Source organism: Triticum urartu, chromosome 4A, assembly GCF_056163025.1.
Source record: "Triticum urartu cultivar PI428250 chromosome 4A, HENAU_Tu73, whole genome shotgun sequence".
NCBI lineage: Eukaryota > Viridiplantae > Streptophyta > Magnoliopsida > Poales > Poaceae > Triticum > Triticum urartu.
This window is the reverse complement of record NC_141876.1, coordinates 240,777,568-240,798,017: the sequence shown is the minus strand read 5'-3', so window position 1 is coordinate 240,798,017 and position 20,450 is coordinate 240,777,568. Positions and strand designations below refer to the sequence as shown.

At 42.4% G+C, this 20,450-nt stretch overlaps 1 pseudogene; it reads left to right on the top strand.

Annotated features, from left to right (window-relative positions):
• The window catches only part of LOC125554752 (ADP-ribosylation factor-like protein 3), a 61,293-nt pseudogene that overhangs the window by 4,926 nt on the left and 35,917 nt on the right, over positions 1-20,450 (top strand).

Below are 20,450 nucleotides of genomic sequence, written 5' to 3'. Positions count from 1 at the left end.
TTGTGATGAGATAATTTGTAACGAGAAACAAGTAACAAAAGTAAATAAAGTGCAGCAAGGTGGCCCAATCCTTTTTGTAGCAAAGGACAAGCCTGGAGAAACTCTTATATAAGGAAAAGCACTCCCGAGGACACATGGGAATATCGTCAAGCTAGTTTTCATCACGTTCGTATGATTCGCGTTCGGTACTTTGATAATTTGACATGTGGGTGGACCGGTGCTTGGGTGTTGTTCTTACTTGAACAAGCATTCCACTTATGATTAACCTCTATTGCCAGCATCCACAACTACAACAAAAGTATTAAGGTAAACCTAACCATAGCATGAAACATATGGATCCAAATTAGCCCCTTACGAAGCAACGCATAAACTAGGGTTTAATCTTCTGTCACTCTAGCAACCCATCATCTACTTATTACTTCCCAATGCCTTCCTCTAGGCCCAAATAATGGTGAGGTGTTATGTAGTCGACGTTCAGATAGCACCATTAGAGGCTAGACAACATGCATCTCATCATAATATCGAACGAATACCAAATTCACGTGACTACTGATAGCAAGACTTCTCCCTTGTCCCCAGGAACAAACGTAACTACTCACAAAGCATATTCATGTTCATAATCAGAGGGGTAATAATATGCATAAAGGATCTGAACATATGATCTTCCACCAATTAAACCAACTAGCATCAACTACAAGGACTAATTAACACTGCTAGCAACCTACTAGCACCAATCCCCGACTTGGAGACAAGAATTGGATACAAGAGATGAACTAGGGTTTTGAGATGAGATGGTGCTGATGAAGATGTTGATGGAGATTGCCCTCTCTCGATGAGAAGAGCGTTGGTGATGACGATGGCGATGATTTCCCCCTCCGGGAGGGAAGTTTCCCCGATAGAACAGCTCTGCCGGAGCTCTAGATTGGATCCGCCAAGGTTCCGCCTCGTGGAGGCGGAGTTTCGTCCCGAAAGGTTGCTTGTTATTTTTTTCTCGACGAAAGACTTCATATAGGAGAAGATGGTCATCGGAGAGCCACCAGGGGGCCCACGAGGTAGGGGGCGCGCCCTAGGGGGCGCCCCCCACCCTCGTGAGAAGGGTGTGGTCCCCCTGGTCTTCATCTTTGGCGAGGATTTTTCATTATTTATTATAAGGTATTCCATGGAGTTTCAGGACTTTTGGAGTTGCACAGAATAGGTCTCTAATATTTTCTCCTTTTCTAGCCCAGAATTCTAGCTTCCGGCATTCTCCCTCCTTATGTAAACCTTGTAAAATAAGAGAGAATAGCCATAAGTATTGTGACATAATGTGAAATAACAGCCCATAATGCAATAAATATCGATATAAAAGCATGATGCAAAATGGACGTATCAACTCCCCCAAGCTTGGATCTCGCTTGTCCTCAAGCGAAAGCCGATAACAATTAATATGTCCTCATGTTTAGTGGTAGAGGCGTCGATAAAAATAAAATACGGACATGAGGGCATCATGATTATTCTCATAACAGTGACATACATAGATATTGTCATATGATTACTTATGTTCAAGTGATGATCTATTCACAATGCAGAAGTATGAATCAGAAACCTTATTGAGAACCAACAAACTATAACCTCAGTCATTGAAACAATTGCAATTTATCATAACATCAGAAAGAGTCTATGTCAGAGCTAAAAAGCAAGTCCACATACTCAACTATCATCTAGTCCTTCATAATTGCTAACACTCGCGCAATACTTGTGGTTACGGAGTTTTAATCGGACACAGAGAAAGATAGGGGCTTATAGTTTCGCCCCACAACCTTTTACCTCGAGGGTAATGTCAACAATAATAACTCATGCCCCCCTACATCCAATTATATATATCTATCAGGATCTTTCCAACATATTGTGCTTGCCAAAGGATAAAATGTAAAAAGGAAAGGTGAAGATCACCATGACTCTTGCATAAGGTAGAAGATAATAATAAAAGATAGGCCCTTCGCAGAGGGAAGCAGAGGTTGCCATGCGCTTTTATGGTTGGATGCACAAAGTCTTAATGCGAAAGGACGTCACTTTATATTGCCCCTTGTGATATGAACCTTTATTATGCAGTCCGTCGCTTTTATTACTTCCACATCACAAGATCGTATAAAGCTTATTTCTCCCACACTAATCATACATATTTAGAGCAATTTTTATTGCTTGCACCGATGACAACTTACTTGAAGGATCTTACTCAATCCATAGGTAGATATGGTGGACTCTCATGGCAAAACTGGTTTAAGGTTATTTGGAAGCACAAGTAGTATCTCTACTTGGTGCTGAGAATTTGGCTAGCATGAGGGGGAAAGGCAAGCTCAACATGTTGGATGATCCATGACAACATACTTTATCTCAGATTTAAGAAAACATAACCCATTACATTGTCTTCCTTGTCCAACATCAACTCTTTAACATGTCATATTTTGATGAGTGCTCCCAATCGTAAAAGATGTCAATAATAGTATATTTATATGTGAAACCTCCCTTTCCTTATTACTTCCTATTAATTGCAACGATGACCAAAGCTATGTCTGCCAACTCCCAACAACTTTTAATCATCACACTCTTTCTATGTGAAGTCATTACTATCAATAAGATCAATATGAACTTTTGTTTCTTCTTATTCTTTCTCTCTTTTCTTTTACTTGGGATCATGGCAAAAATAAACAAGCCCTTGACTCAATCACTAATGTTTATTATATAGCTCAAGGACTCGATTACACAGAAGGATAATAAAGCAAAACTCATGACTAGATCATGCCACAAACTTTATTCTACTAGATCAAAATACTACTGATAGGATCGAACTAAGGAAAACGGTAAAGATAGGAGTTGTGATTGTGATACGATACCGGGGCACCTCCCCCAAGCTTGGCGGTTGCCAAGGGGAGTGCCCATGCCCATGTTATTATATCTCCTTGGTTGGTGAAGAAGGTGGAGGTGTTGTTGATGATGCAGGCTTGTCATCCATCTTCCAATGCATAGGTTCACCATCATAGAAGGATGATCGAGTCTCCGGAATCCTCGAATCTGCAGCCAAACTCATTCTTTTGAATATATATTCATACTCACAGTTTTGGTTTTGCAGGTCCTAGATTTGGTCTTGGAGGTGCTCGATCTTCTCATATAGCTTGAAGATGGCCTCCTCGGTGTTCTTGGCATCCGGCTTGTAGTTGTTAGTGAACTCCGCGAGCATCGTGTGGCTAGCGTTGATTCCACGCTCCACCATCCCCTGGCACTTGAAAACTTGTTGCTCGATTGCTTTGAGCCTCGTCTCCATGCTTTCGGTTCCCTTTGGTGCCTCAGCATCGCGGAGGTGCAGCAACCCATCACGCATCTCAATGGTTTGAGGGTGTCGCAGAACCTCTGCGAGGTAAGGGTTGATGACCTCGAAGAACTTGTCCTTGGAAGCACTTAGGGACGTCATGATAATCTAGATCTGTCAGAAAAACAGCTCGAAATAAAAACAGGAGATTTTTGCATGATACGGGAGTCAAAACCCCCGGGAGATTATATAATGAATTTTTATCGACCAAAATACGTATCATGCAAGAAAACGGAGTCCGGAAGGCACACGAGGAGCTCATGAGGTAGGGGGGCGCGCCCTCCACCCTCGTGGGGCCCTCGTGTCCTTCCTGGACTGCTACTTAATTTTCTATTTTTCTAAATATTCCAGAGCGGAGAAATATTGCCTTAAAATTGGTTTGGAGTCGGTTTACTTACCGTACCACATACCTATTCCTTTTCGAAGTCTGAAACGTTCTGGAAAGTGTCCCTTATGTATTCCTCCGGGGTTGTGGTTTCAATAATATTGGTTTCAACATTTATGGGATTACCTGAGATATAATGTTTGATTCTTTGACCGTTTACCACCTTCGGATTTGTGCCTTCAAAGTTATTGGTTTTTATGGCATCGGAACGATAGACCTCCTCGATAACATTGGGGCCTTCCCATTTAGAGAGAAGTTTTCCTGCAAAAAATCTTAAACGAGGGTTGTGTAGAAGTACATAATCACCTACATTAAACTCACGCTTTTGTATCCTTTTGTCATGCCATCTTTTAACCTTTTCTTTAAACAACTTGGCATTTTCATAAGCTTGGATTCTCCATTCATCAAGTGAGCTAAAATCAAATAACCTCTTTTCACAGAAAAGTCATAGTTGAGCTCTTTAATAGCCCAATATGCCTTATGTTCTAGTTTTAGAGGTAAGTGACATGCTTTTCCATATACCATTTTGTACGGAGACATACCCATAGGATTTTTATATGCAGTTCTATAGGCCCATAATGCATCATCAAGTTTCCTGGACCAATTCTTTCTAGACCTATTGACAGTCTTTTGCAAAATTAATTTGAGTTCTCTATTACTCAATTCTACTTGACCACTAGACTGTGGGTGATACGGAGATGCAATTCTATGATTGACGTCATATTTAGCAAGCATTTTACGGAAAGCACCATGAGTAAAATGTGAACCACCATCAGTCATTAAATATCTAGGGACTCCAAACCTCGGAAAAATAACTTCTTTAAGCATTTTAATAGAAGTGTTATGATCAGCACTACTAGTTGGAATAGCTTCTACCCACTAAGTAACGTAATCAACAGCAACTAAAATATGTGTATATCCATTAGAGGCAGGAAAAGGTCCCATATAATCAAAGCCCCAAACATCAAACGGTTCAATAACAAGTGAATAATTCATAGGCATTTCTTGACGTCAACTAATATTACCAATTCTTTGACATTCATCACAAGCTAGGACAAACTTAGGGGCATCCTTGAAGAGAGTAGGCCAATAAAAACCGGATTGCAATACCTTATGTGCAGTTCTATCTCCCGCGTGGTGTCCTCCATAAGTTTCGGAGTGGCACTTGCGTAGGATCTGTTCCTGTTCATGCTCAGGTACACAACGTCTAATAACACCATCTACTCCTTCTTTATAAAGATGTGGGTCATCCCAAAAGTAATGTCTCAAATCATAGAAGAACTTTTTCTTTTGTTGGTATGTGAAGCTATGTGGTATAAATTTAGCAACTACGTAATTAGCATAATCAGCATACCAAGGGGTACTATGAGAAGTACTTATGACATTTAATTGTTCATCAGGAAAGCTATCATCAATAGGTAGTGGCTCATCAAGAACATTATCTAACCTAGATAAGTTGTCTGCAACGGGGTTCTCAGCTCCTTTTCTATCAACAATATGCAAATCAAATTCTTGTAGCAAGAGAACCCATCTAATAAGTCTAGGTTTAGCATCTTTCTTCTCCATAAGATATTTAATAGCAGCATGATCAGTGTGGCTAGTTACTTTAGAATCAACAATATAAGGTCTGAACTTATCACAAGAAAATACAACTGCTAAAAGTTCTTTTTCAGTAGTAGCATAATTTCTTTGAGCATTGTCTAGAGTCTTACTAGCATAATGGATAACATTTAATTTCTTATCAACTCTTTGCCCTAGAACAACACCTACAGCATAATCGCTAGCATCACACATAATTTCAAAGGGTAAATTCCAATCAGGTGGCTGAACAATAGGTGCAGAGACTAATGCTTTCTTAAGTATTTCAAATGCGTCTACATAATCATCATCAAAGACAAATGGTATATCTTTTTGTAATAAATTAGTCAGAGGCCGAGAAATTTTTGAGAAGTCCTTAATGAACCTCCTATAAAATCCAGCGTGACCAAGGAAACTTCTTATACCTTTGATGTCCTTGGGACATGGCATCTTTTCAATAGCATCAACCTTGGCTTTATCAACTTCAATACCTCTTTCAGAAACTTTATGCCCCAAGACAATACCTTCATTAACCATAAAGTGGCACTTTTCCCAATTGAAGACAAGATTAGTTTCTTCACATCTCTGCAAAACTCGATCAAGATTGCTCAAGCAATCATCAAAGAAGATCCATAGACAGAAAAGTCGTCCATGAAAACCTCACAAATCTTTTCACAAAAGTCAGAGAATATAGCCATCATGCATCTTTGAAAAGTAGCAGGTGCATTACATAAACCAAAAGGCATACGTCTATAAGCAAAAGTACCAAAAGGGCATGTAAAAGTAGTCTTTGATTGATCTTTAGCCGACACAGGTATTTGAGAGAAACCAGAATAACCATCTAGAAAGCTGTAATGTGTATGTTTGCATAATCTTTCTAGCATTTGATCGATAAAAGGTAAGGGGTAATGATCTTTCTTAGTAGCCTTATTTAATTTGCGGAAATCAATTACCATCCTATAACCTGTAATAATTCTTTGTGGAATCAATTCATCTTTATCATTAGGAACAACAGTAATGCCTCCCTTCTTAGGGACACAATAAACAGGACTTACCCACTGACTATCAGCAACGGGATAAATTATACCTGCCTCTAGAAGCTTTAGTATTTCTTTTCTTACCACTTCTTTCATTTTAGGATTCAGACGTCGTTGAGGATCACGAAATGGTTTGGCATCTGCTTCCAAATTTATTTTATGTTGACATAGAGTGGGACTAATGCCCTTCAGATCATCAAGAGTATATCCAATAGCAGCATGATGCTTCTTCAGAGTTTTCAATAATCTTTCTTCTTCATGCTATGAAAGTTTAGCACTAATAATAACATGATATATCTTCTTTTCATCAAGATAAGCATATTTAAGATTATCAGGCAACGGTTTAAGCTCAAACACGGGATCACCCTTAGGTGGAGGGAGATCCCCTAGGATTTCAATAGGCAAATTGTGTTTCAGCATAGGTTCCTGTTTAAAGAATACTTCATCTATTTCCCTTCTTTCATTCATAAACATATCATTCTCATGGTCTAGCAAATATTGTTCTAAAGGATCATTAGGAGGTACGGCAATAGAAGCAAGACCAATAATTTCATCCTTACGAGGCAATTCTTCTTCACGGTGTTGTTTACTAAATTTAGAGAAATTAAATTCATGGGCCATATCATCTAAGCCAACAGTAATAACATCCCTAGTGCAATCTATGGTAGCATTAACATTATTTAAGAAGGGTCTACCAAATATAATGGGACAAAAGCTATCTTGTGGGGAACCAAGAACAAGAAAATCAGCAGGTTATTTAGTTTTCCCACACAAGACTTCAACATCTCTAACAATTCCCATTGGTGAAATAGTATCTCTATTAGCAAGTTTAATAGTAACATCAATTTTTTCTAACTCAACAGGTGCAATGTCATGCATAATTTCTTTGTATAAGTCAATAGGTATTGCACTAGCACTAGCACCCATATCACATAAGCCATGATAACAATGATCTCCTATTTTAACAGAAATAACAGGCATGCCTAGCATAGGTCTATATTTATCTTTAACACAAGGTTTAGCAATTCTAGCAGTTTCATCGCAAAACTGAATAACATGCCCATCAACATTATCAGACAAGAGATCTTTAACAATAGCAATATTAGGTTCTACTTTAACTTGCTCAGGAGGTGTATATGTTTTAATATTGCTTTTACGAACCACAGTTGAAGCTTTAGCATGATCCTTTATCCTAACAGGGAAAGGTGGTTTCTCAACATAACAAGTAGGAACAATAGGATCATTATAAGTGAATGTATTTTCTTCAACTTTAATAGGTGCATCTACTTTTACTTCTATGGGAGAATGATATTTAAACCACTTCTCCTTAGGGATATCAACATAAGTAGCAAAACATTCACAGAAAGAAGCTACTATCTCAGAATCAAGTCCATATTTAGTGCTAAACTTACGGAAAATATCGGTATCCATAAAAGATTTAACACAATCAAAACTAGGTGTCATACATGACTCCTTAATATTGTCGAGGTCCCAATCTTCAGAGTTGCGGTTAATTCTATCCAATAAATCCCATCTAAATCCAATAGTCTTCATCATAAAAGAGCCAGCACAAGAAGTATCGAGCATGGTGCGATTATTTTCAGAAAGCCGAGCATAAATTTTTTGAAGAATTGTTTCTCTCGGAAGCTCATGATTGGGGCATGAATATAACATTGATTTAAGCCTCCCCCAAGCTTGAGCAATGATTTCTCCTTCGCGAGGCAAAAAATTATATATATACTTGCGATCACGATGAACAAGATGCATAGGGTAATACTTTTGATGAAATTCCCATTTCAATCTTCTATAATTCCATGATCTCGTATCATCACATAGCCTATACCATATCAATGCGTCTCCCTTCAAAGATAAAGGGAATACCTTCTTCTTAGCAACATCATCGGGTACACCTGCAAGCTTAAATAATCCACAAACTTCATCCACATATATTAGGTGTTCATCGGGAAGCTCTATTCCATCTCCTGTAAAGGATTAGCTAGAAGTTTTTCTATCTTACTCGAAGGATACTCATACGGAATTTCATTTTCATGCTCATTTTCAATAGGTTCAGTAGGTTGAGGAGAAACTCTTTGCTCTACTGGTCGGGGTGAAGATACCCCGAACAAGCCCCTTAGAGGATTACTTTCCATAGTAACAAGTGACAGTAAATTTCAGCAAACTATATAAATTTTTCCTTACCAAATTCCACCTACCAAAGGCGCTTCACTCCCCGGCAACGGCACCACAAAAGAGTCTTGATGACCCACAAGTATAGGGGATCTATCGTAGTCCTTTGGATAAGTAAGAGTGATGAACCCAACGAGGAGCAGAACGAAATGATAAGCGGTTTTCAGCAAGGTATTCTCTGCAAGTACTGAAATGAGTGGTAACAGATAGTTTTGTGATGAGATAATTTGTAACGAGCAACAAGTAACAAAAGTAAATAAAGTGCAGCAAGGTGGCCCAATCCTTTTTGTAGCAAATGACAAGCCTGGCCAAAGTCTTATATAAGGAAAAGCGCTCCCGAGGACACATGGGAATATCGTCAAGCTAGTTTTCATCACGTTCGTATGATTCGCGTTCGGTACTTTGATAATTTGACATGTGGGTGGACCGGTGCTTGGGTGCTGTTCTTACTTGAACAAGCATCCTACTTATGATTAACCTCTATTGCAAGCATCCGCAACTACAACAAAAGTATTAAGGTAAACCTAACCATAGCATGAAACATATGGATCTAAATCAGCCCCTTATGAAGCAACGCATAAACTAGGGTTTAAGCTTCTGTCACTCTAGCAATCCATCATCTACTTATTACTTCCCAATGCCTTCCTCTAGGACCAAATAATGGTGAAGTGTTATGTAGTCGACGTTCACATAACACCACTAGAGGCTAGACAACATGCATCTCATCAAAATATTGAACGAATACCAAATTCACATGACTACTAATAGCAAGACTTCTCCCTTCTCCTCAGGAACAAACGTAACTACTCACAAAGCATATTCATGTTCATAATGAGAGGGGTAATAATATGCATAAAGGATCTGAACATATGATCTTCCACCAATTAAACCAACTAGCATCAACTACAAGGAGTAATTAACACTACTAGCAACCTACTAGCACCAATCCCGGACTTGGAGACAAGAATTGGATACAAGAGATGAACTAGAGTTTTGAGATGAGATGGTGCTGATGAAGATATTGATGGAGATTGCCCTCTCCCGAGGAGAGGAGCGTTGGTGATGACGATGGTGATCCCCGGCAGAACAGCTCTGCCGGAGCTCTAGATTGGATCCGCCAAGGTTCCACCTCGTGGCGGCGGAATTTCGTCCCGAAAGGTTGCTTGTTATTTTTTTTCTTGACGAAAGACTTCATCGGAGAGCCACCAGGGGGCCCATGAGGTAGGGGGGCACGCCCTAGGGAGGGCGCGCCCCCCACCCTCGTGAGAAGGGTGTGGGCCCCCTGGTCTTCATCTTTGGCGAGGATTTTTCATTATTTATTATAAGGTATTCCGTGGAGTTTCAGGACTTTTGGAGTTGTGCAGAATAGGTCTCTAATATTTGCTCCTTTTCCAGCCCAGAATTCCACCTGCCGGCATTCTCCCTCCTTATGTAAACCTTGTAAAATAAGAGAGAATAGCCATAAGTATTGTGACATAATGTGAAATAACAGCCCATAATGCAATAAATATCGATATAAAAGCATGATGCCAAAATGGACGTATCACTCAACAAGACTTACATTGGAACTAGCTACCTATGCACCAGTATCAACAATGGGGTGATGGAGTTTAACTGTGGCAAGCTAGCTTTGACTCAGTGGCTATTCTGAACTATGATTATCAGTAATTTCTTTGAGGTGGGAAAGCGCACACGAGTTCACATAATCACCATATCAATAGACCACTATGGATCTACTCCCGTCTCCCTACAAGAAGGCCATCAAAAGCACTAATGCTTATCTTGCGTATTTTAGAATATCCACTTTAAGTTATCTATGAACCATATAAGTTTTCCAAGTAGTCCATATCCATGGATGCGGCTATTCGAATAGATCATTAATAACCCTACAGGGGTGTACTTCTTCACACACACTCCCACCACTTACCACCATGTACACGTCATGTATCTCGGTAACCTTGAAGCGGAAGCCTGGCGAGGATGTCTGCCACAACCTGACTAACTACGCAAGACTCTACTATTGGTTTATCGCCTATCTGAGAACTAACCCGTAAAGGAAGTCGGGCCGAAGTTTCCATCATGACCTTAAATGATATGCGCAGGGTTCCCATGCCCACCTCAACGGATGTACCTACGCTTGGTGCACGGTGCCATAGTTCCTGCTGCAATAAAGCTTAACCCTTCGGTCAGCGCTAAGTATGGCCCCCATCACATCCTTCAAACACCAAAAACTAGTTGCAACTCCTGGACAGACATCATGGCGATTTATAAGTCGAAGAGTCAACTAAGGATCACAATGTGTGGTAGTAGCTAGTCTTGGATCACAAACACATAACTCGGTTCCTGAGGACGGTTTGAATGAGACAACCCACCATGTACTCCTACATGGTCTCTCATCACTACCTTTTCCAAACCATGTTCACACACTTAGCTCTCTACAGCAGGACATGTTCACCACAATTCCAATCCATCCCAGATGAATCAGACCTGACACAACTCTCACTACAAGAAATATGTCAACTAGTGACCTTATGTTAGTGACCCTTAAAGAATTGGTCATATATCTACGACCATTTGGGACCAATTGGTCAAAAGTTGCTCAGGGGGCTCCAAACCCTCAACTATATCGACCATTTTGGCCATAAAGGTCGTAATTTCCTTACACGAAATGGTCATAAAGCAGACATCACTGATCCGCTGCCTTATTTCTAGCTGATCACGACCAATATAGATGGTCATAACCTTGTAAATTTTGGAGGATTGCTATGACTAGGCGCCACCTCATCAGTTTTGCCTATGTGTCATATCCATGTGTCAATTTTTGCCCTAGGTTGTGAAGCAACCTATATTTCTGTCATTCCCAAAATTTCCGAAAAATCTCATAAATTCTTTGGGTCCTATCTTCACCAAATATGTAAAAATACTTCCTTGCCTAGTTCAAAAATAATACAACAATATTCATTTTCCTATTTTGTTCAGAACACTACTTTGTGAAGGAAGTACTATTTATATATTCTTCATTGCCCTCAAAGTTTTTGGGCACTCTGTCAGGACCCTGATTCCAAGTCACATCGATCTAGCCGGTAACACCTCATATCACTTTGCGGCCTCACGCATGGTATTCCCACGGGTGTCGCCTTACCATGGCCCGGGACCGTTTGCGTCTTTTGGCTCACGTATATGATAGTGTTGCTAGCATCCATATGACAGAGAACCCGGGCCGACATGGCTAGTCGTGAACCCAAAGCGGCACTAACCTATGGGAACAGGCATACATGAATCACATCGAGCATGTCGGTCGGCAGCGTGTATATCCGGGCTGTAGCACTGGGCTAACAGGACACCGGGAACCCGGGCTGTAGCAGGCTAGGCAGGACTCCGGATGTTACCGCGTGACATTTCCCTGAAGGGACAGACATAGGAACGAAGTGAAACACATGCCGGCCAGTCAAGTGTCCTGAGAAGTAGTGCTGGGCTAACAGGACTCAAGTGAACCAGGCTGTAGCGGACAACTATGGCTCATGGAAGCACAAGACTACATTTCCCCATAAGATAGGCTGCCAAGGATAAACAACTAGATTGTCGGATCCCACACATACCAAGCATTTCAATCATACACACAATATGCACGACATGTGTAAATACAACATGGCATCACAACAAGACTCTACGACTCAAAGTATTTATTCATTAGGCTCTGAGGAGCGAGATATTACAAACATGGGTCTTACGACCCAACATACAGAGCATACAAGCAACAAGCACATGCGGAAGCTTAACTTGTCTGAGTACAGACAACTACAAATGAAGAAGGCTGAGAAGCCTGACTATCTACCAGATCCTGCCAAGGGCACAAGATCGTAGCTGAGGTATCAAGCTAAACGTCGAAGTCCACGCGGAACTACTAGCGAGACTGACGTCTCTCTGCAAAAACATAGAATAGGCAAATGTGAGTACAAATGTACCCATCAAGACTTATATCAGAACTAACTACATATGCACCGGTATCAACAAAGGGGGTGGTGGAGTTTAACTGCAGCAAGCCAGCTTTGACTCAGTGGCTAATCTGAACTATGACTGCAAGCAACTCTTTTGAGGTGGCGTTCACAAGTCCACATATTCACCATTCAATACACCACTATGGATCCGCTCTCGTCTCCCTATGAGAAGGCTATCCATAGCACTCACACTTATCTTGCGAGTTTTAGAGTATCCACATTCACTTGTCTATGAACTATTATAGGCAACCCAGAAGTCCATTACCGCGGACATGGCTATTCGAATAGATGATGTTAACCGCGCAAGGGTGTACTTCTTCACACACGCTCTCACCACTTACCTCCGTTTACACGACATGTACTCGGCAACCTTCAAGCGGAAGCCCAACGAGGGTGTCGTCCACAACCTACCTAAACACTCAAGTCTCTAGTCCATGTTTATCGCCTATCCAGGTTCCATCTGCAGGGAGTCTGGCCGAGGTTTCCACATACGGCCCCGGACGATGTGTATAGGGTTCTGAGACACCAAACGGGCCCGGCATGCCCGGCCACGGTGTATCTACAACATCATAGCCCACTCCTAGGGTCAGCGCTACGCACGGTCGCCAACACATATCCTATAAACACCAGAAACTAGTTGCAACTCCTGGACAGAGGACAAGGGTGATCAAGAAGCCGAGAGGGTCCATTGGTTTCGGGCCCAATGCGTGGTAGTAACTGTTTCATGGATCACAAACACAGAACTCAGTTCCTAAGGACGGTTTCAATGAGACAACCCACCATGTACTCCTACATGGCCTCTCACCGCTACCTTTACCAAATCGTGTTCACACACTTAGCTCACACACAGTAGGACATGTTCATCACTGTTCCAATTCATCCCCGATGAATCAGACCTGACTCAACTCTAAGCAGTAGCAGGCATGACAAATAAGCATGAATGAGTAGGCACATCAGGGCTCAAACAACTCCTACTCATGCTAGTGGGTTTCATCTATTTACTGTGGCAATGACAGGTCATGCAGAGGAAAGGGGTTCAACTACCGCAACATGTAATAGTTGAATCGTTGTTGTCCTAATGCAATAAAAGAGAGCAGGAGCGAGAGAATGGGATTGTATCGGAATGAACAAGGGTGTTTTGCTTGCCTAGCACTTCTGAAGATATCATTGGGTCTTCATTAGTGTCAACGATCACAGCATCGGTACAACGTCTATAGAGAGGGGACAACCACCGGCAATAGAGAAGGAACACAATCAATGCAATGCATAACATGATGCATGATAATTACATGGCAATATGTTGTTAATTGAGCTAATGCAACTAGCAACACAATTAAATGAAGTTGGTTTGAATACAAGATTCAAATTCCAACTCCATATATGATTATTTAAATGCCCTTTATTGGATTTGTCCTAAACAGTGGCCTTAAATTGTTCTAACATGCATGAAAATGCCATAAACAGATTCCTTGAATTTTTCTGATAATTTTTCATATATAAATTATTTCATTCTGAGTTATAGATTATTTTCTATGATTTTTTGAAGTTTTGGACATTTTCTGAATTAAATAAATCATTTCTGATTTATTTAAAATCCAGAAAAGCATTTATGACCTCATCACTGCATCACTATGATGTCATCCAGTCAACAGGACGGGTCCAGGTCAAACCTGACCTGCGGGACCCATTGGTCAGTGACCCTGGGCTAGTTAGGTCGCCGACAGGTGGGCCCGGTCAACGTTGACTAAGTCAAAGTCAAGCTGACACGTGGGGTCCGCAGGATTAGCACTAATTTAAGCAGGATATTTAGACTAACCTAATTAGGCTCGGGGACCCACATGTCAGTGTCTGTTAGGATGGGTAATTAACGGAGATTAGCACTAATTACGCCGCCACGTCGGCATGCCGGAGTTTGGCCGGCGGCGACCTCAAGCCGTGGCGGAGTCTGCTCGGGATTGAGCTATAGGTGATGGTTTTGAGCGTGGTTTGCAGCTACGGGACGCTGACACTCGCGCGCATCCAATGGTGGAGGCGGTCGGAGCTGGGGTGGCCTGCAGAGGCACCGGCGACGAGCGAGGCGGCGGCCGGAGCTACGGGTTCAAGGGGGGCGAGGCCACAGAGGACGGGAGGGCTAGCTAAGGGGCTCACTGAGCTCCTGAAGATGCTAGGAGCACGGTGCCGTGCTCGTTTTCGAGCCTCAGTGGCTGCAGTGACGGCGGCGACATCGCCGGCGCTAGGGAATTCTCGGCCAAGACGGGGCTATGGCCTAGAGGTCGAAAGCGACCAGGGGAGAAGGCGGAAACGACTCGGGGGCTCACTATGGTGACGTAGGGATGGCCAGCGTGCTCGGGGAAGCGTCAGAGGCAGCGAATCGACCGGCGACGCTGCAGGGCTTCCAGCGGGGCGTGGTTCGATGAGGGGGTCGAGGACGACGTCGCGGAACTCGTGGGCACAACAGAGGGGCGAGGGGGTAGCTGTGGCCGTGGTGGTTCTTGTCGGCGGCGGCGGCCGCATTCGGTGGTGCGAGGGAGAGAGACAGGGGAAGGGGACGAGGGCGAGGGAGAGTGCGAGAGCGTCAAGGGGGTCCAGGGGGGTAGCGTGGCGTCGCAGAGGGAGTCCAGGGCGACGAGGGGGCAGCCAGGCAGGCAGCTGCCGGCGTGGCACGCCGCGGCGCCGTGACTAGCTTCTCCTCTGCCTTCTGGCGAGAGGGGGAAGACAACTGGCAGGGGGGTGGCTGGGCTGGGCCGGCTTCAACAGCAGGCCGCACAGGTAGGTGGGCCGAGGTAAGTGCCAGGTTAGTCCTTCTCTCTCTCTTTTATTTAGTTTCTGTTTTCTATTTATGTTATTTTGTTTTGATTTAGTTAATAACCCAAACCATTTTAATAAATCCTGAAAATAATTGTGGCCATTAAATGAATTATTGCAAATGCCCTTAACTATTTTCAGAATTATTGGAGCATTTCAAAATATTAATAGTATTTAAAGGCCCCAATTCAAATACAATATGGGTTATTCAAAATTCCAGAATGGCCTAAAAGTATGTGCATCATTTTTGGCAGAGGTTTTCACCTTTATCAAAAATAATGAACTTTTCTAAAGGGCATTCTGGGTTCATTGAAAATATTTTTATTTTGATCCTAATTGCATTTCATTTAGTGCTAGGGCTTGTCATCCCCATTTCAAATTTTCTGTGTAAAGTAGACATGATGCAACACCATATGTTAGCACTAGGCATTACCAGAACTTGGGATGTGACAACTCACCCCCACTAAAACAAGAATCTCGTCCCGAGATTCAGGAAGTGGAGTAAGAAGACAGAGGGGTCACAAAACTATCACAGTCTTGTCGATCGAACTGTCATTCTCGAAGATACCGATATATTGCATCACATTGCTCTTGACGTCTTTGTCTTCGAGATCTTCATCCAACACGATGAAGAGGGAAGGAAACTCTACAGAAAACGATCTTCTCAAAGATCGAGCAACTTAAGATCAACTCATGGAGTGAGACATTGGAACATCTCTTGACCTGAGACAGTAAACACACATCGAGAGAGATGGAAGGTAATAGATGACAAGGGTTCAAATTGGTAGGCAACAATTCCACGCTGGAGTAGGATGGTGCATGGTTTCAAAGTAGCAAGGAGATAATTGCCATGATTCCACAATGGGGCACCTTAGGGAAAAATGACTCGTAGAGCATTTCCCTTAAGTGGCAAAAAGAATTACTTTTGATACAAAGATCATTGAAACTCTCTATACCAGCCTGAGGTAATCACAATCGATCGTTGGAAGGGGTTCGAAAGAATGGCATACTCCGACTAGGATGGATGATGTGGACTATCTTGTTGAAGACAACACAATGGATGATTTTTGCTTATCATCGGAAATGGATGAGACCCATGGTAAGTTCACTTTTGAAGATGATCCTGAACAACAACTACTGAGGTGTAAACTGGGAACAAAATGCAAATGTTGGGAATGATTCTAGTAACTGGGGAGAAGGTTCACTGGCAAAGGTGATTCCACCAATTGGATGGCTATCGAACAACTGAGAGAACGGAGGCACATTCCAGTTAATGACGACATCAGAACCTAGTGCCTGAGCGTGCTCTCAAGAACTTGAGCATTTTCATACTCATCAAGGTCTTACCAACATCCGTGCCGAGGATCCTGGCAACACATCTTACTACCATGATGAATAGTGATGGACAATGCGGGTGCAAAGGAAGATAACACTTTCTCAGATTTCACCTTAGCGAGGCCAAGGGATCAAAATCTGGATGATCGACCAAGAGACATTTAGCGCTCCGCTTCTAATGCTCTCCTTGATGTGCTAGCCTAACCATTCTTTGAAATGGTTTGGTATCTAGAACATCAAGTAGCAGGTCGGACTTCGGAAACACAAAAATCCATAAGGAACTACTATTGGAATAAATTCACGAGATCCTTATGGGGAGGTGGCCAACTTACTCAATCAATATACTACAATAATAGGTCTTCTGGCTGGGTGTGTTGGTCACGACATCCACTTTACCGGGTTACAGAGAGATCAATATTATAGCTCTTGGGAAAACGTCCCAACCATCACATCTACCTGAGATTCAGATCTGGTTGGTGTCAGGATATTCCAGACTCATCGAGTCTGGAAAGAAAATGAAAGTTTGCAACACAAATCGACGAGATGACATTGCGAGATTCTCAGGAAATGGACTATGGTAGTAAGCTCCAAAACATGAGCTGGTTCTGCTAAACACATGCGAACATGTTGTCCCAGACAAGCATGATCACATAGTAGTCTTACAATGAAACACTACCGAGTCCTAGTTGGGAACCATCATCAAGGATATCGAAGTCCTTGCATAAGTCATATGATTAGCTCTTATGAAGAAACTTCTTTTCCCTGAACGAATCAGCCAGTGGCTTGGTGTGATAGGGAATACAAATGGAATGGAGGTAGCGAGCCTGTCAAACCATAGCATACTTCACACATGCATGACTGACTTGGGATGGTACCAGAGGAAACAAAAACAACCTTTCTCGAACTCACGGCGGCAACTTGCATCGTTTGCACGTGAACTTAGAGGAGGTCACTACTTTCATCCAAACATATTCTACATGAACGGGGCATGAAGAAAATGCTTACACAAGTTTTCAACACTAGCTGGATGTTCAACACAAATCATGGAGGAGACAAAATGCTGCTAATGGTCTCAACAGCAACTCATCGGAATTTCCATATCACTGGACTTCCACCATCATGTGAACACGGTGATAGCATTGGTCAGCCCAAAATATGTAATGGTGTATGCTCGAGGGATCAACCACGAGTAAGGCAACATTACGAACATCGTTGGTTCTGATTTGACTTGACTATAGCTCATACTCAAGTCAAAGTTTTGATAAGGCAATAGATCCAACAACTGATCACGAGGACCAATAGATGGAGATATCATCTTTCTTCATCACAGACACACACACACAAAAAGATATCCCTTAACATGAACTAAGTCAGACAAGCTTTATCTTCCAACTCTCCAAGTTGTTGTTTACCTCAACCAACTAGCTCAGGGATATCCAACACAGATTCTTGGAGAAGGGGTGATTTATAAGAAAACCCATTTAATCACGAACTCAACATACCGGTCAGGTGACAACCAGGTAATACTTCCGAGAAGATCTTCAGAAAATCACGAACCACTGATATGTTACTAAACTCGAGAACAATCTTGCTTTTCAGGGCAAGACGATATGATCAACTAAGCAAGGATAGACACAGTCCCAACTCTTGATCGAAGAGTGTACCAGGAAAATGGACTAGGTAGCACGATCAATCTTAGAATGATGATTCAATAACCAACACGCTAAGAATGAGAATATTGTCCATTAACTACTAAGCAACGGAGTTGCTAGGAGTATTGATTTCACACATCACGACTCACTTGCCGGCATTCCGGTTACAATAACACGGGAACCGAGGAATGAACAATGATGGCAAGAAGTATCACTGCGTCAAGAATTCATAAGAGAATGTGCAAATCTCATGACGCTCCTGACATAAAGTGGGTAATACTTCAGGGTAGAACAGAACCAAAAGCTAGGTTGCATTTTGATCTACAGAATACAACTGCTTTGACCCAATCTTAGAAATGGATGAGGTACTGGAGTTTGTTTCTCCTAGTCATTCTGAAATAGAATGGCTTGACGAACCACAAGAATACTAGGCATCAATGAACACAAATGCACACGTACTCTTGGCTATCAACTGATAGAGGATGGTCGGGATACAACTGAAGAGGAACCACTCAAGGAACATATAATTTTCTGGGTTGTGGATGCATAGATTAGTATGTCGAACAAGTTCAACAGGTTTCTTCCGGATAATCCATGCAGAAAGGTAGGACTAGTAGATTCAAAATTCTTGAATGGAGAACCCATTAAGAGCACTCTTATTGTGATCTTTTGGTTCAAAGAACTTCTACCTTAATGGTTCATGGTATTTGGAATAAGGAAATACCTCGGACCTCGAGGACTATCGCAAAGGTTACTAATATCCTAAAGGAACTAGCAACACTATCAACACGAGATAAGTAGAGTGAATTTTGGGCCAAGAACCCAGGAATAGAATGCGTACTAACTAAACGGCATCACGGGATGCTTTCGAGAATGGTGGCCAGAATCATCACACTGGGGATGCAAATCATTGCTAGATTACCAGGTGATACTCTAGACACCTAGGGTCATAATAATAGCTCCAGCATAAATGCCGAGGCAGCGGAGTACCTCAATAGACGGATTAGTGTGATTAATCTAGCCCAAATGGACATCAGGAACAGGAGGAAGGGGTTTGCAAATGCATCAGACTATTTAGAAACCTGGAATGACTCGGACAGCATAACGGCTGTAAATGCTCAAAAAGATTTGAGACATCCTGCAAAATAGTGGCGTAACCACTTAACATCATCATATCAAGGTTCTGAGGCCAGCTATGAGCATACGGAGGTAAAAGGAACTGAACTGAGACTTGAATCCAACAATCCTATAAGTCTACGGATTAGTAACACGTCATCCTAATAGATAGATGAGAAGGCCTAGTTTCTTAACCCGCATAGAATGAGAAGAGAATGACTCAGATCAGAAGGCATAAGGTATAAGGAGCAAAAAGAGGCTTACGTTCCCTTCCACAATCAATTCCCGTATATAACTAAAGCATTTCTAGACTCAACTTCGACTGGTTTGGCTTGGTAATCCTACAGGCAGTCAGGCTCTGATACCAACGCTGTCAGGACCCCGATTCCAAGTCACATCGATCTAGCCGGTAACACCTCATATCACTTTGCGGCCTCACGCACGGTATTCCCACTGGTGTCGCCTTACCATGGCCCGGGACCGTTTGCGTCTTTTGGCTCACGTATATGATAGTGTTGCTAGCATCCATATGACAGAGAACCCGGGCCGACATGGCTAGTCGTGAACCCAAAGCGGCACTAACCGATGGGAACAGGCATACATGAATCACATCGAGCATGTCGGTCAGCAGCGTGTATATCTGGGCTATAGCACTGGGCTAACAGGACTCCGGGAACCCGGGCTGTAGCAGGCTAGGCAGGACTCCGGATGTTACCGCGTGACATTTCCCTGAAGGGACAGACACAGGAATGAAGTGACACACATGCCGGCCAGTCAACTGTCCTGAGCAGTAGTGCTGGGCTAACAGGACTCCGGTGAACCGGGCTGTAGCGGACTACTATGGCTCATGGAAGCACAAGACTACATTTCCCCATAAGAGAGGCTGCCAAGGATAAACAACTAGATTGTCGGATCCCACACATACCAAGCATTTCAATCATACACACAATATGCTCGACATGTGTAAATACAACATGGCATCACAACAAGACTCTACGACTCAAAGTATTT